The sequence below is a fragment of the Marmota monax genome, unplaced genomic scaffold (assembly GCF_021218885.2).
Source record: "Marmota monax isolate L192 unplaced genomic scaffold, Marmota_monax_Labrador192_F-V1.1 WCK01_AAM20220418_F8-fsc00010, whole genome shotgun sequence".
In the NCBI taxonomy this organism is placed as follows: domain Eukaryota; kingdom Metazoa; phylum Chordata; class Mammalia; order Rodentia; family Sciuridae; genus Marmota; species Marmota monax.
This window is the reverse complement of record NW_026692321.1, coordinates 13167093-13181234: the sequence shown is the minus strand read 5'-3', so window position 1 is coordinate 13181234 and position 14142 is coordinate 13167093.

Sequence of the window (14142 nt, the reverse complement as noted above, 5' to 3'; positions counted from 1 at the left end):
TTGAGTCAGATAGGATGTGGCTGGAGGAGGTGGGTCCCTGGGGGCATGACTTTGGGTATATTTTCTCCTTGTAGAGTGGAGGAACTCTCACTCTGCTTCCTGGGTGCCTTGTTCCCAGTTGCTATCATCTGCCACACACTTTGGCCATGATGTTATTCCTCACTGCTGACCCAGAGCAATGGAGTTGGCCATCTCTGGACTGAGATCTCTGAAACCATGAGCCCCCAAATAAACTTTCCCTCTTCTAATTGTTCTTTTCAAGTCTTTTGGTTACAGCAGCAAAAAAGGCTGACTCAAACAGTAGTCAAACTCCTGCTAGAGTTTTGTTAGTGGTGAGAGTATATTAAATATCTGAATATATGCTGTTGGTGGAAATGCAAAGTGGTACAGCAGCTATGAGAAAAGTGGGGAGATTCCTCAAAAAATTAACAGAATGACCATATGATCCAGCAATCCCACTTCTGGATGTTACACCAAAACAGTTGAAATCAGTATCCCAAATAGAGAAGGACTCCCAATTTATCACAGCACCATTCACAGTAACCGACATGGAAATAACCAGTGAAAGCAAAGTGTTTATTGATAGGTGAATCAATAAAGTAAAGGTAGTATATACATAAAGTGGGATACTATTCAGCCCTTAAAAAAAAAAGTTCTGTAATATAACACGAATGAATCTTGAAGATATTATGGTTAAGTGAAAAAAGCCAGAGATAAATATTGCATGATTCCACTTACAAGTGGTATCTGAAATAGATTTACAAAATTCAAGAGTGAAATGTTGGCTTCCAGGGGCTTGTGGGAGAGGGCAATGATGGGTAGTTACTAATCAGTGGACATAAAGTTTTGATTAAGATGAATAAGGCAATTAATTTATAGTACATAGTCAACGGTAATGTACAATTAGAAATCTGTTAGAGCAGATCTCATGAAGTGTTCTTAATGCAATAAAGTAAAATTTAAACAACATAGATATATCTATGTGCACATATATGGCTTTCAAGACATTTTACTGTTCACATGTCTTTTCCGTCCATTTCATTTCTTCCTACAGCTCTTTTACCCACATCCTCTTTTTGTTTCCATCCTATCCTGTGTCCTGGCTTGGGCCCTCTTGCCTCACTTTCTCAACTTTCACTTACTGATAAAAATGTGGTTTTAAACTCTACAGAAAAGTTGCAAGTGTGTCCACCCTGTCACCTCAAGAGTCCTAAGAAGTCTATGTTCCCAAATTTGAGCTCACCAGCACGCACCTTCTCCCAGGCATCGTTGGCAATGTAATGTAATGGAGAATGTGGCCTCAAGGATATCTAGTTTAGTGTCCAATATCCACTTCACAATTCTCTATAATCTGGAGCAAAAGTTTAATTCAAGCAATGTATTTGGAGCATGTGTTTTGTTCCAAGTGCAAGAAATGTTGTATAGAAAAAAAACTAAAAAGAGAAAGACCCCTGATCTCATTTTAGCAGAGGGAGACAGATGATTGGTGGGGTTGGGCAAGGTGTCATTTTAAACACCACCAAAAGGCCTTATCAAAGGGACATGCAAAACCTGAAGGAGATGAAGGGAGAAATCCTGGGCAGAGGACCTGTGGGAACATGCTTGGTGTGTTCAGAAACAGTGAGTTTGAATAATGTGAGGAAGGTGGGAGTTGAGCTCAGAGAGGCATTGGGTTGGGCTTTGTATGACATTGCTGTGACTGTGTTATTCTTTAGTGGAATGGCGTGGAATGGCAAGGAAGTTAACAGGAGGATCCTAAACAGGTAAGAATCCTGAAATGACTTATAGTACTTTCTCTCTGAATCTGTTTTCTTATCTGAAAAATGTTAGGTAAAACCTAACAGAGTTGTAAATAATGAGTGTTATAACTCAAGTGCATAGAGTCCCTGGTATGGTGTATATAGCACATAACCAAAACTCAGTAGGTATTTATGTATTTAGTGGTGCTGTGGGTTGAACCCAGAGCTACTTATATGCCGGCAAGCATCCTACCACTGAGCTACATCTCCAGCTCCCCCAAACCAGTAGATACTATAAGGTAGGTTGTATAGAGAAGCTGTTGAGATAGCGGATGTTGGACACTGACAAACTTGGTTTTAAATCTCAGGTCTACCCAGTGACTGTACATGGCCAAATTACTTGTATGCACAATGACTCCATAAGATGAGACAGTGTGTAAAGTGCTTAGCAAAATGGCAGATGTAATGAGTACCAAAAAGAATGCATCTATGTATATATTGAAATGTTAAGAAATTATTGCTTAAAAGTAGTTTCTGGCAAATTAGGCAAATTCTGTAAATTGGGCATTCTCTCCTTTGATCATTTGGCAGACAGGCTTTCAGTGAATTAGCTTTTGGAGAATGATTCTTTAGTGAATTGGCCTGTTTCCTCATCTCTTAGTTACTCTAGAACCTAGGATACATCTCCATTACAGTTCATAGTACATCAGGTTCCTGGTTCCCTGGTGGTGAGCAACTTGGAGCCAGCATGTCCTTCTTTCTCTCTTTTCCAGCCACAACACTTAGCACAGTGACCACACAAAGCTGAGAAGAGAAGGAAATAAATGTTCACTGAATGAAAGAATTTGCCTCTACAAACTAAGCACTGTGGTTAAATCATTTTCAATATAAATTAGGAATAACCAGCACTTTTACTATCCTCACATTTAAAGTTCTTGCACTATGAAACCAAGAATCCATTCATGGATAAATTGTGTTTTCTTCCCTCTGTTTGGTGTTGCAGTAATCCCTCTGTTTTCCCACTTTGACTAATTTGTTCACAGTTTTAATGGAACTGACTTTGGTGACTCTAATTGTTCCAAAGTGCATTGTAGGCAAAGGATAGGTATGACATTTTCAGGACTTTGTTTTTCTTCTTTCAAAGAAGGAATGTGCCCAAGAGTGAACTGGAAGAACTATACCTTTGCTTTCCTGAGGTTGCTGTGTTCCTTGGAATAGTCATGATTTTGGCCATGATCAAATAATTTAAAATCAAGATGAATGCTGCCCAAAAGTGTGAAATTCCAGCACAGGGATGGTGGAATGAGCCCAAGGTCTGGAGTCAGAAGACTGAAATTCAGTTCTTGTCTTCAGCAGGCTACTTACTCTCTAACCCTGTGAAATTTATCTGGGACTTGAGCTTCAGTTGTTGCATTTGTAAAATCAGGAAGATGCAATTCCCTGATTGATGTGCCTCTTTTAGTTGTTTTTAGGATCAAGTGAGGTAACCGACATGGAAGGTTGGCAAGCTATAAATCACTGTGCAAATATTATCATGAGGTGTGTGAGAGCAAGCCATGCCTAGAGGAAGGGCTGAGAAGAAGAAAAGTATTTGACCTGGAAACCAGAGAAAGAGTCGCTTTGTTCCTCATCTGTTAGAAAGGAGCTTTGTATCTGTCATCATTCAGTTAGGTGGCATGGAACACCTGATTTATATTCCTGGCCTTCTCACCAATTATAACTTTTACAAGTAACCCAAATTTCAAGTGAGATTGCAGATTCTTTCTCTGAAGACTCTGATCTGTGACTCTTATTTTAGGTTAAGCAGTTAATTCTCTTGTAAAGTGAGGAATATTTTTTTTAAATGACATATGTACTCATTTAAGGACCATTTCCAGTGCTTTTCATTCCTTTATGTAGATTTGTGGTCCCATCTGGTAGCATTTTTCTTCTGTCAGAGAGACTTCCTTTAAACTTTTTTACTGTGTGGTACTGCTAGGATGAATTCTTTTGGCTTTTATATGTCTGACATGTCTTTATTTGACCTTTGTTTTAAAAAGATATTTTTTCAGGTTATAGAATTCTAGGGTCAACATTTTTTTTTCCCTCCAGGCTTGCATGAATTGTTTCTATGAGACATTTGCTGTCACTCTTTATTGGACTTCTTTTTCCTTCAGGCAATTTTAAATACTTTTATAGCATTGATTTTGAATAATTTGTCTGTGATGTTCCTTAAGGCAGGCAGGCTTTTTTTTTTGCTTTGCTTTTTTCATGTGCTTTCTTGTGCTTTGGGTTCACTGATATTCTTAGATCTGTAGGTTTGTAAATTTCATCATGTTTGGAAATTCTTTAAAGCCATTATTTCTTCAAATAAATAATTCCTTTGTCTTCTTCTCTTTCTCCTTTGGGGGTCCTGTTTGGCAGGAAAGAGAAGAATAAACTTTCTACGAGGAGGTTATTTGAGATAAACCTTGAGATTTGAACTAGTGGAGATGTGGACAGAAGTTGGCATTTTATTTGATATAAGGGAAACAAGAGAGGAAGAAGGATGTCAAGATTTGTTTCCTGCTTGAGTGGCCAGGAGAATAATGACAAAAATAGGGAATAAAAAAGAGATAGTTCATTGAAAAGAAGATGTTGAGTTTGTTCTTAGATATGATTAAGCTGGAGGTACCTATGTGACCTTCAAGGGAAAATCCAAAAGGCACAGCTACAGATGTAGCTGTATTGCTCAGGAGCAGGGTTGGGACAAGATTTAGAAATTAACAGTTCACAGGTGGTAGCTGAAACTGCACTAATAGAGGAAATTGCTAACATAGATGGTATACAGGGATCAGAGAAGACCTAGTCATTCAGACCTACTTCTAGCAAGTTCTTCTAGGGAAATAGGAATTCACAATGATTTAAAAAAGGAGTCACCAAAGCACTGTTTATAATTAAAAACAAGGTGAAACTAAATGTCCCACAATAGAGAATTGGTTAAATAAAAAGGAATATGAAATGGAATATGTATTACAACTATTAAAATACTATATTAGAAGAATATTTAAATGCAGTAATTTTCATTATACATTAAGTATGGGAAGCAAGTTATAAGACCAAAATAAATATGTGAACATATAAGCAAAGACCAGATAATATTACGTAGCTTACATTTGGGTGGTAGTATATCATTGGTCTCTCTGTTTTTTAATTTTTGCTTATCTGCCTTTTCTAATCTTTTGTGTGTGTGTGTGTGCGCGCGCGCATGTGTGCACACACTTAAACACTGAGCCACATCCCCAGTCCCCCCGCCACACACACCTTTTTTTACTTTAAATTTTTTTTTTTTTTTTTTTTTTTAATTTTCAGACAGGGTCTCAGTAAGTTGCTGAGGCTGGCTTTGAACTTGCAATACTCCTGCCTCAGCCTCCCAAGCAGCTGGATCATAGGCATGTGCCCACTGCATCTAGTTAATTTTCTAAATTTTCTACAGAGTATATATTACTTTTACACTAAGGGAAAAAAATTGATTATAATTTTTCAAAAGCTGACCTATAGAAAAGCCTGTGGATTTCCACACTGTGTGAAGTGTGGAAAAAAAGGAAGTACTACAGTAGGTGGACAGTTACTATAGAATCAGGACTTCAACAGCCAGGCTTTGGCACCTGCCAAAGCACAGTGGTCTGACTCTCCCAATAGGCCTTCAGATTCTTTGATTTTACCCATTAAGGCACTTAGGTGTGTACTTTCCCTGGGAATGGGAAGAGGGTGGGGTGGGGGCAGGAAGTGAGGCAGAGAGGACTGGGTTAAGAAGTGACAGCTCTGAAGAGAAGGAGGGAGAAGGTGGACACTCCCTGGCCCCCTCAGGACCACAGATCCAGCCCTTCAGCAAGGCCTATTTGCAGGCAGCATCACACTCTGTCCTAGCTGAGTGGCCATTTCTAACACCTGTGCTTACGTCTAGGCCTGTTCCCAAGACCAGCTAGGGCAGCCCCCGACACAAATGCCCTCAGTGTGGCAGTTGCCTCCAGAGATTGTTCAACACAGATTCCTGGACCAAGACCCAACCATGTGAACCAGAATATCTGAAGAGAGGACTTAGGAATCTGCCCTTGAGAAAGCCTCCTAGGGTCTCTCACACTGTTTCATGAGCACTGCATTGGAGCATGCCTACAATGGGCCTCCTTCCTCTTAGGCTTCCTTTGCAGAGTTGAGAACACAGGCTTCTATTGGGAGATTCTGTAAATTACACAACTAAATGTGTTTGTCACAAATCAGTAAGACCAGGATATGGAGAAAACACATCTTTAGATAAGAACATGGCCTTGTCTGTGTCCTGGAAGATTCTGGAGCCAGGAGCCAAGTACACAACTTGGAGGCAGGAAAGAGTGGCTTTCAGAAGTGACAGCTTCTTGGAAGAGAACATCAGGGTTGTTTGCTGTTCAGCTTAAACTGAGAGCTCATGCAGCTGCCCCACTCCCAGGAGGCCAGGTGACAAGAGCAAAGAATCAGTCCTCTGAGCTCAGGAACCCCAGGGTGCTTCGGAAGAGTTGGACAATGAAGTAAAGCCCTGGCACAGTGAACTGTTGCCCTCTGTGGCACGGCATGTTACTTCTCTACCTTGGTGCTCTTTCCAGCACACCCATCAAGAGACCCCGATAAAGCCACAGAAACAGAATGTTTACACAGGATGAAATTGTCACCAGGGAAAAACTTGAACCCTTCAGCTTCATTTATTTTTAGTCCACTTAAAAACTACTAATATTGGAGGTCACCTAGCTGGGAAATACATTATTAGTTTCCCACTAGATCACACCTCTGATATGGGAGTTAGGATCACCATGTGCTAGGTTACTTTTCAGGGACTCTAAGACTGCTTTTGCTGAAGAACACATACTCTTCACGTGGGCTGGCAGATGTCTGATGGGTGATGAATGGGATCTCTCTTTTCATATTATGTTTTAACGATTACTGCCTGAACTTTTGGGTCAGATTCCACTCATCTCTGAATGTAGACATGTTGATTACATTGGAGCTGGTGTGTGGTTTCTTCAACGCTACCCTTGTACTCTTTCAGCAGTGAAAGCACCCCAAGCACCCAAAGTTCTTCACACTAACATGATTCCAGATTGAATTAGAAGGTCAGGATGATAGCTCCAGTTACATGAGTAACTCAATGGTCCCCAGAACAAATTTTCCATGATTTACTGGTAGTCTGGGTCATTTGCAAGAACAAATATATTTTGGAACCATGGCCTTGACCAATGGAAAATTATCAGACTGTAGCCCACCACAGCACATAATTAAGGTTTGAATCTCCTTTTGTTCAGTTTTTTTTAATCTCTTTTTGTTCCCTTGATCACTGCTATCTCTCTCCAACTGAAACCCCAATTACCTCAGAGAGAAAGTACAGGAAATTAAAGATCACTTCAAAAAAGACAGAGATTCTGAAAAAAATCAAGCAGAAATCCTCAAAATGAAGAAATCAATAAACCACATTAAAAATTCAATGAAAAGCATCACCAAGAGACTAGACCACTTGAAAGAGAGTTTCATGCAATGAAGAAAAAAATACATAATCTTGAAAATAAGGTTAACCATTGAGAAAAGACATTAAGAGACCATGAACAGAAATTCCAAGAAATATGGGATAAACTGAAAAGAACAAATTTAAGATTTATTGGGATACATGAAGGCTCAGAGAGACAAATCAAAGGAATGCATGATCTTTTCAATGAAATATATCAGAAAATTTCTCAAACCTAAAGAACAAAATAAAAAATTAGATATGGGAGGATTACAGGAACCTAAATATACAAAATTACAACAGATCCACACCAAGGCACAATATTATGCAAATACCTAACATACAGAGTGAGGATAGAATTTTAAAGGCCACCAGAGAAAAATAAAAAGTCACATTTAGAAGGAAACCAAACCAGATCTCAGATGATTTCTCAATCCAGACCTTCAAAGTTAGGAGGTCTTGGAATAATATATTCCAAGCTCTGAAAGAAAATGGATGCCACCCAAGAATACAATAACCAGAAAAATTAAGCTTCAGAATTGAAGATGAAATAAAAACCTTCCCTGATAAACAAAAGTTAAAAGAATTCACAACTAGAAAGCCTGCACTATAATACTCAATAAAATATTTCATGAAAAAGAAATAAAAAATAAAAGTAAAAACAAGTAAAGGGAGAAACTACACTAAAACAATAGTCAATCAAAGGAGAAAATAATTCAAATTGAAAACCAGAAATAAATAAAAATGACAGGGAATAAAAATCATATTTCAATAATAACACTGAATGTAAATGGCTTAAATTCATCAATCAAAAGACATAGACTGGCAGATTGGATTAAAAAATAGAGCCCAACAATATGCTGTCTCCAAGATACTCACCTCATAGGCAAAGACATCCACAGACTAAGGGTAGTCTGGGATATCTTTGCCTATGGGACAAAGGGGAAAAATTATATCATTCACCTGGATCTCATAAACAAGCAGGGGTTTCTATCCTGATATCTGAGAAAGAGGACTTTGAGCCTGGAGAATAAATAATATGTTATTGAATGAACAATGGGTTGAAAAAGACACCAAAGTTCTTAGAGGTAAATGAGAACACTTATACAGCATATTCAAATCTCTGGGACACTATGAAGGCAGTACTAAGAGGAAAGTTCATTGCATGGAGTTCATTCCTTAAAAGAAGAAGTCAACAAATAAATGACCTAACATTACATCTCAAAGCCCTAGAAAAGGAAGAACAAATCAACACCAAAAGATGTTAAGAGACCAAAAGCAATAAAAGACAGGAAATAATTAAAATCAGAGCTGAGATCAATGAAATTGAAACAAAATAAACAATGAAAAAATTGACAAAACAAAAAGTTGGTTCTTTCAAAAAATAAATAAAATTGATAAACCCTTATTCATGCTAATGAAGAGAAGGAGAGAGTAAACTCAAATTAATAACATCCATAATGAAAAAGGAAATACCATGACAGACACTACAGAAATACAGAAGATAATTAGAAATTATTTTGAATATTTGTACTCCAATAAAATAGAAAGTATTGAAGGCATCAACAAATTTCTAGAGTCATATGATTTGCCCAAACTGAATCAGGATGATATATACAATTTTGCTGGGAGCCATTAGCCAAGTAGGTATGACAATTTCCTTGCCAGCGTACCCCATGTTGCTTAGTGGAAGGACTCGTGGAAATAGGACATTTTGCAGTGACATTGCATGTAGTGACCTTGCTCAAGGACCAGGGCGGATTAGGGTGTTCCCGGTTTAGGATAATCGGGTTTAGGGCGTTCCAGGTTTAAGATTATTCCTGCTGGGAATAGGGCGTATCCTGCTGCCTGAGTTCCCCTTGAGTTCTCACGGGATTCAGACAGTAGATAGAAGCCCAGTGGGAGTGGATGGTGGGCAGAGAACGTGGATTTCCCCAGAACGTGATTGTAGACGGCTGGTGTGAGTTCGGGAATAAAGAGTTGCTGTTTGAATCTACAAGCTGTGTGGTGGCTCGTGATTTTGTGCCCAGCCAGACTGCGGCACAATTTAAACTGATCAATTTCAAGCAATGAAAGAGAAGATGCCATCAGAAACCTACCAACCAAGAAAAGCCCAGGACCGGATGTATACATAGCTGGGTTCTACAAGACCTTTAAGGAAGAACTAGTACCAATACTCCTCAAATTATTTCATGAAATAAAAAAAGAGGGAACACTTCCAAACACATTCTATGAGGCCAATATCACCCTGATTTCAAAACTAGATAAAGACACATCGAAGAAATAAAACTTCAGACCAATATCTCTAATGAACATAGATGCAAAAATCCTTAATACAATTCTGGCAAATCGAATACAAAAACGTATAAAAAAGATCATGCACCACAATCAAGTGGGGTTCATCCTTGAGATGCAAAGTTGGTTCAACATAAAGAAATCGATAAATGTAATTCATCACACTTCAATAGAGTTAAAGGCAAGAATCACATGATCATCTCATTAGATGCAGAAAAAGCATTTGACAAAATACAGCATCCCTTCATATACAAAACACTAGGGATAAAGGAACATATCTCAACATTATCTATGCTAATCCCCAGGCCAACATCATTCTAAATGGAGAAAAATTTAAATAATTCCCTCTAAAAACTGGGACAAGACAGGGTGCCCTCTTTCACTACTTCTATTTAACATAATCCTGGCAACTCTAGCCAGAGCAATTAGACAGAAGAATGAAATTAAAGGAATATGAATAGGAAAAGAAGAACTCAATATATCCCTATTTGCTGATGACATGATTCTATATTTAGAAGACCCAAAAAACTCCACCAGAAAACTTCTAGAATTCAAAAGTGAATTCAGCAAACTAGCAGTATATAAAACTAACATCCATAAGTTGTGTTCTTACACATCAGTGATGAATCAACTGAAAGAGAAATTAGGAAAACTACCCCATTCACAATAGCCTCAAAAAAATAAAATATTAACCTCAAAAATAAAATAAAATAAAACAAAAGAGGTGAAAGACCCCTACCATGAAAACTACAGAACTCTACAGAAAGAAGTTAAAGAAGACCTTAGAAAATGGAAAGATCTCCCATATTCTTGGATAGGCAGAATTAGTATTGTCAAAATGGCCAGACTACCGAAAGTGCTATAAAGATCTAAATTTCCTATTAAGGTTCCAATGATGTTCTTCATAGAAATAGAAAAAGCAGTCATTGAATTCATTTGGAAAAATTAGAGGCCCAAAATAGCCAAAGCAATTCTCAGCAAGAAAAGTGAAGCAGGAGGCATCACAATACCAGACCTTAAATTATACTACATAACTATAGAAACAAAAACAGTATGGTATTGGCACCAAAACAGACATGAAGACCAGTGGTACAGAATAGAAGACACAGAGACAAACTCACATAAATACAGTTACCTTATACTAGACAAAGACACCATAAATTACATTGGAGAAAAGATAACCTCTTCAACAGATGGTGTTGGGGAAAAAAATGAAATTAGATCTCTATCTCTCACTATGCACAAAACTCAACTCAAAGTGGATCAAGGATCTAGGCATTAGACCAGAGACCCTGTGCCTACTAGAAGAAAACATAGGCCCAACTCTCCATCATTGTACCATAGGAATTGAATTCCTTAACAAGACTTCTAAAGTACAAGAAGTAAAATCAAGAATCAATATACTGGATGGTATCAAATTAAAAAGCTTTTTCACAGGAAAGGAAACAATAATGTGAAGAGACAGCCCACAGAATGGGAGAAAATCTTTACCACCTACACCTCAGATTGAGTATTAATCTCCAGGATATATAAAGAGCTCAAAAAACTTAACGCCAAAAAACCAAATAACCCAGTCAATAAATGAGCTAACTAAAGACTCAACAGACACTTCACAGAAGAAATACAAATGGTCAAAAAATATGAAAAAATATTCAACAACTCAAGCAATTAGAGAAATGAAATTAAAACTACATTGAGCTTCCATTTCACTCCAGTCTGAATGGCTTTATCAAGAACACAAGTAACAATAAATGTTGGTGAGAATGTGGGGGAAAAGGTACACTTATATATTGCTGGGGGGACTGCAAATTGGTGCAACCTCTCTAAAAAGCAGTACGGTGATTTCTTAGAAAACTTGGAATAGAACCACCATTTGACTCAATTATCCTACTCCTCAGTATGTACCCAAAGGATTTAAAATCAGCATACTATAGTGATGCAGCCACATCAATGTTTATAGTAGCTCAATTCACAATAGTTAAGCTATGGAACCAACCTAGGTGCCCTTCAACAAATGAATGGGTAAAGACAATGTGGTATATATACACAATAAATATTACTCAGCCATAAAGAAGAATGGAATCATAGCATCTGCCAATAAATGGATGGAACTGGAAAATATCATGCTAAGTGAAATAAGCCAGTGCCAAATAACCAAATGCTGAACGTTCTCTCTGACTTGTGGATGCTAACTCACAATAGGCAGTGGTGGGTGCAGGGAGAAGGGGTGGTTTATTAGATTGGACCAGGTGGAGTCGGGGAAGGAGAGGGGGATGGGAATGGGAAATCAGTAGAATTAATTGGATATAACTTTCCTATGTTCATATATAAATACATGGCCAGTGTAACTCCACATCACGTATAACCACAAAAATGGGAAGTTGTACTGTCAATGTATAACTAAAATGAACAAATAAAGAAAAACCATAATGATATTAGTGTTTTTTAAAAAAGAAAAACCACCCATAATAATTTCTTTCTTTCTTTTTTATTTTTATTTTTTCAGTTACTAGGACCTCTTGCATGCTAGGCAAGCACTCTACCACTGAGCTACATCCCCAGCCCAATTTCTTATCCTTGGTTAGTTTTGAGGTTTGCAGATGCTCACAGATCAATATACTGAAAGAAACCACGACACTGGATGCCCTTTCTTCCCTGACCTCCTTCCCCTGAAGTGTTACCGAGTGGCTCAGCTGATTTTCTACCCTCCCTAGTCTCGTTTATCTTTGAGAACATGATACCTGAAGGCCAGAAGTCCCTTGGCAGGTGGGCTGTACCAAACCAGTCAGATTAAAGATGGCTGTCAGAGCAAGGGCCAGACAAACTTGAATTTCATTAAAATCCCATCTGTATACTCAATGACAACGCCATCCCCAGTTCCATGACAGTTGAAAACTTTCATAATGACAATCAGAAAGAACCACAAAAAGAGCAAAAAGAGGTGGTGCCTACGTTCTGGAAAAATCTCCACATGCTCAGAAGATACTACAATCCCTCCTTTTATTTGCCTATCTCTCCCCCTCATTTCTTTTATTCTATATCTCGACTTCCCTACCCCGAAAGGGTTTAGACGTTAATTTGAGAGCTTTTCTCCCTGTTTCTCCTGTTCTTAGCCAAGAATAAGCCTTCCTTTTTTGCTCATTTGGGGATCAGTTTTGTTTATTGGTTCTGCAATTCCAACAGGGAAAAAGGACCCAGTTGGGGGTCCAAATTGGTAACCGAGAAGCCTGGTGGTGGAGGAAGACCCAACCTGCCTGTTAGAGAAGGCCAAAGAAAGGCCACTGTGTGGAGCCAATGCCCAGCACAGGGCAGTCTGTTGCCGGTCAGTGAAGTGAAACAGAGCAAACCCTTTCCTGAGCAAGTGCCAGGAAAAAGAAGTGCCAGGTTGTTTCTTCTACAAACAATCCATTGTGTCTGGCCACCCTGCAATGGTAAGGCTCAAAATCTGCCCTGTTCAGGGATCTTCCTTTTCCTAAAGTCTCAGTCCCATCATTGGCTATGAACCTGCATGTGGTAAGGTAGACTTTCTGGGAACTGGCAGTGAACCATGCAAGCATCCTCTCTGTGCTCCTGGAGCCTACTCTGTAGCGGGTATCACATGGCAAGGCACAGAAAGTATGCCAGCTTGGGTCTCTCCCCCTCTTCTTTCAAAGCTACCAATGCCATCATTACACAGGGACCCTTCTGTGACTTCATCTAATCCCGATTGCCTCCAAAATTCTACCTCCAAATACGATTGTCATCTATGACTTTGAGAATTACATATCCAACCCTTGAACTTTGAGGCAACCCATTCACATGTAATCAGTTTAATCGTATTGTTATACAACTCATCTCCAAAACTTTCTCATCTTGTAAAACTGAAACTCGTGTCATTAAGCTATGACTCCTATTCCTACCTCCTAAATTCACTGGGAACCAGTATTCTACTTGTGCGTGTGTTTTTTTTTTTAATGAATTTGACTACCCTAGATACCTCATATAAATGGAATCATACAGTATCTGTCTTTTTGTGACTGATTTATTTCACTTACCATCATATCCTCAAGGTTCACTTATGTTATAATATGTTTGAATTTTCTTCCTTTGAAAAGGCTGAATGATATTCCCTTGTGATATGCAGATATCACACTTTGCTTATCCATTCATCGAAAGAGGGATACTTGCGTTGTTTCTACCTCTTGGGTATAGCATAAAATCTACAAAGAACATGGTGTATAATAAGTATGAGAAGAGATTTTCAGGTAACTGCCTAGATGGGTTGTAGAAGGGCCATAGCAGAGGCGGGAAGACCAGATAGGATTCGTTAGAACTCATGTTCATGCCACCTTTTAAGTTGCACCTGAAATGTCCTCTGATTTTAGAAGTCTTCTTAGCTTGCCCAGGCCTTTCTCTTTCTAAATCCACTATGTGCCCTTGGAGAGATACACGTTCATGCATATTTCCCTCCCAGTAGACTGAGTTCTTGAGGGTTTCCTGAGCGGTTTCCAGCCCTGTGCTGCAGGTAACTCATTAGGAGAGGAACTGAGATACAGAGAAGGCTTTTTGAAGCCTCTGCGGGTACAGCCTGTCCTTCCAGCTAACCGGGCTCTTTGGGAGAATGCATGTTTGATTTTCTAC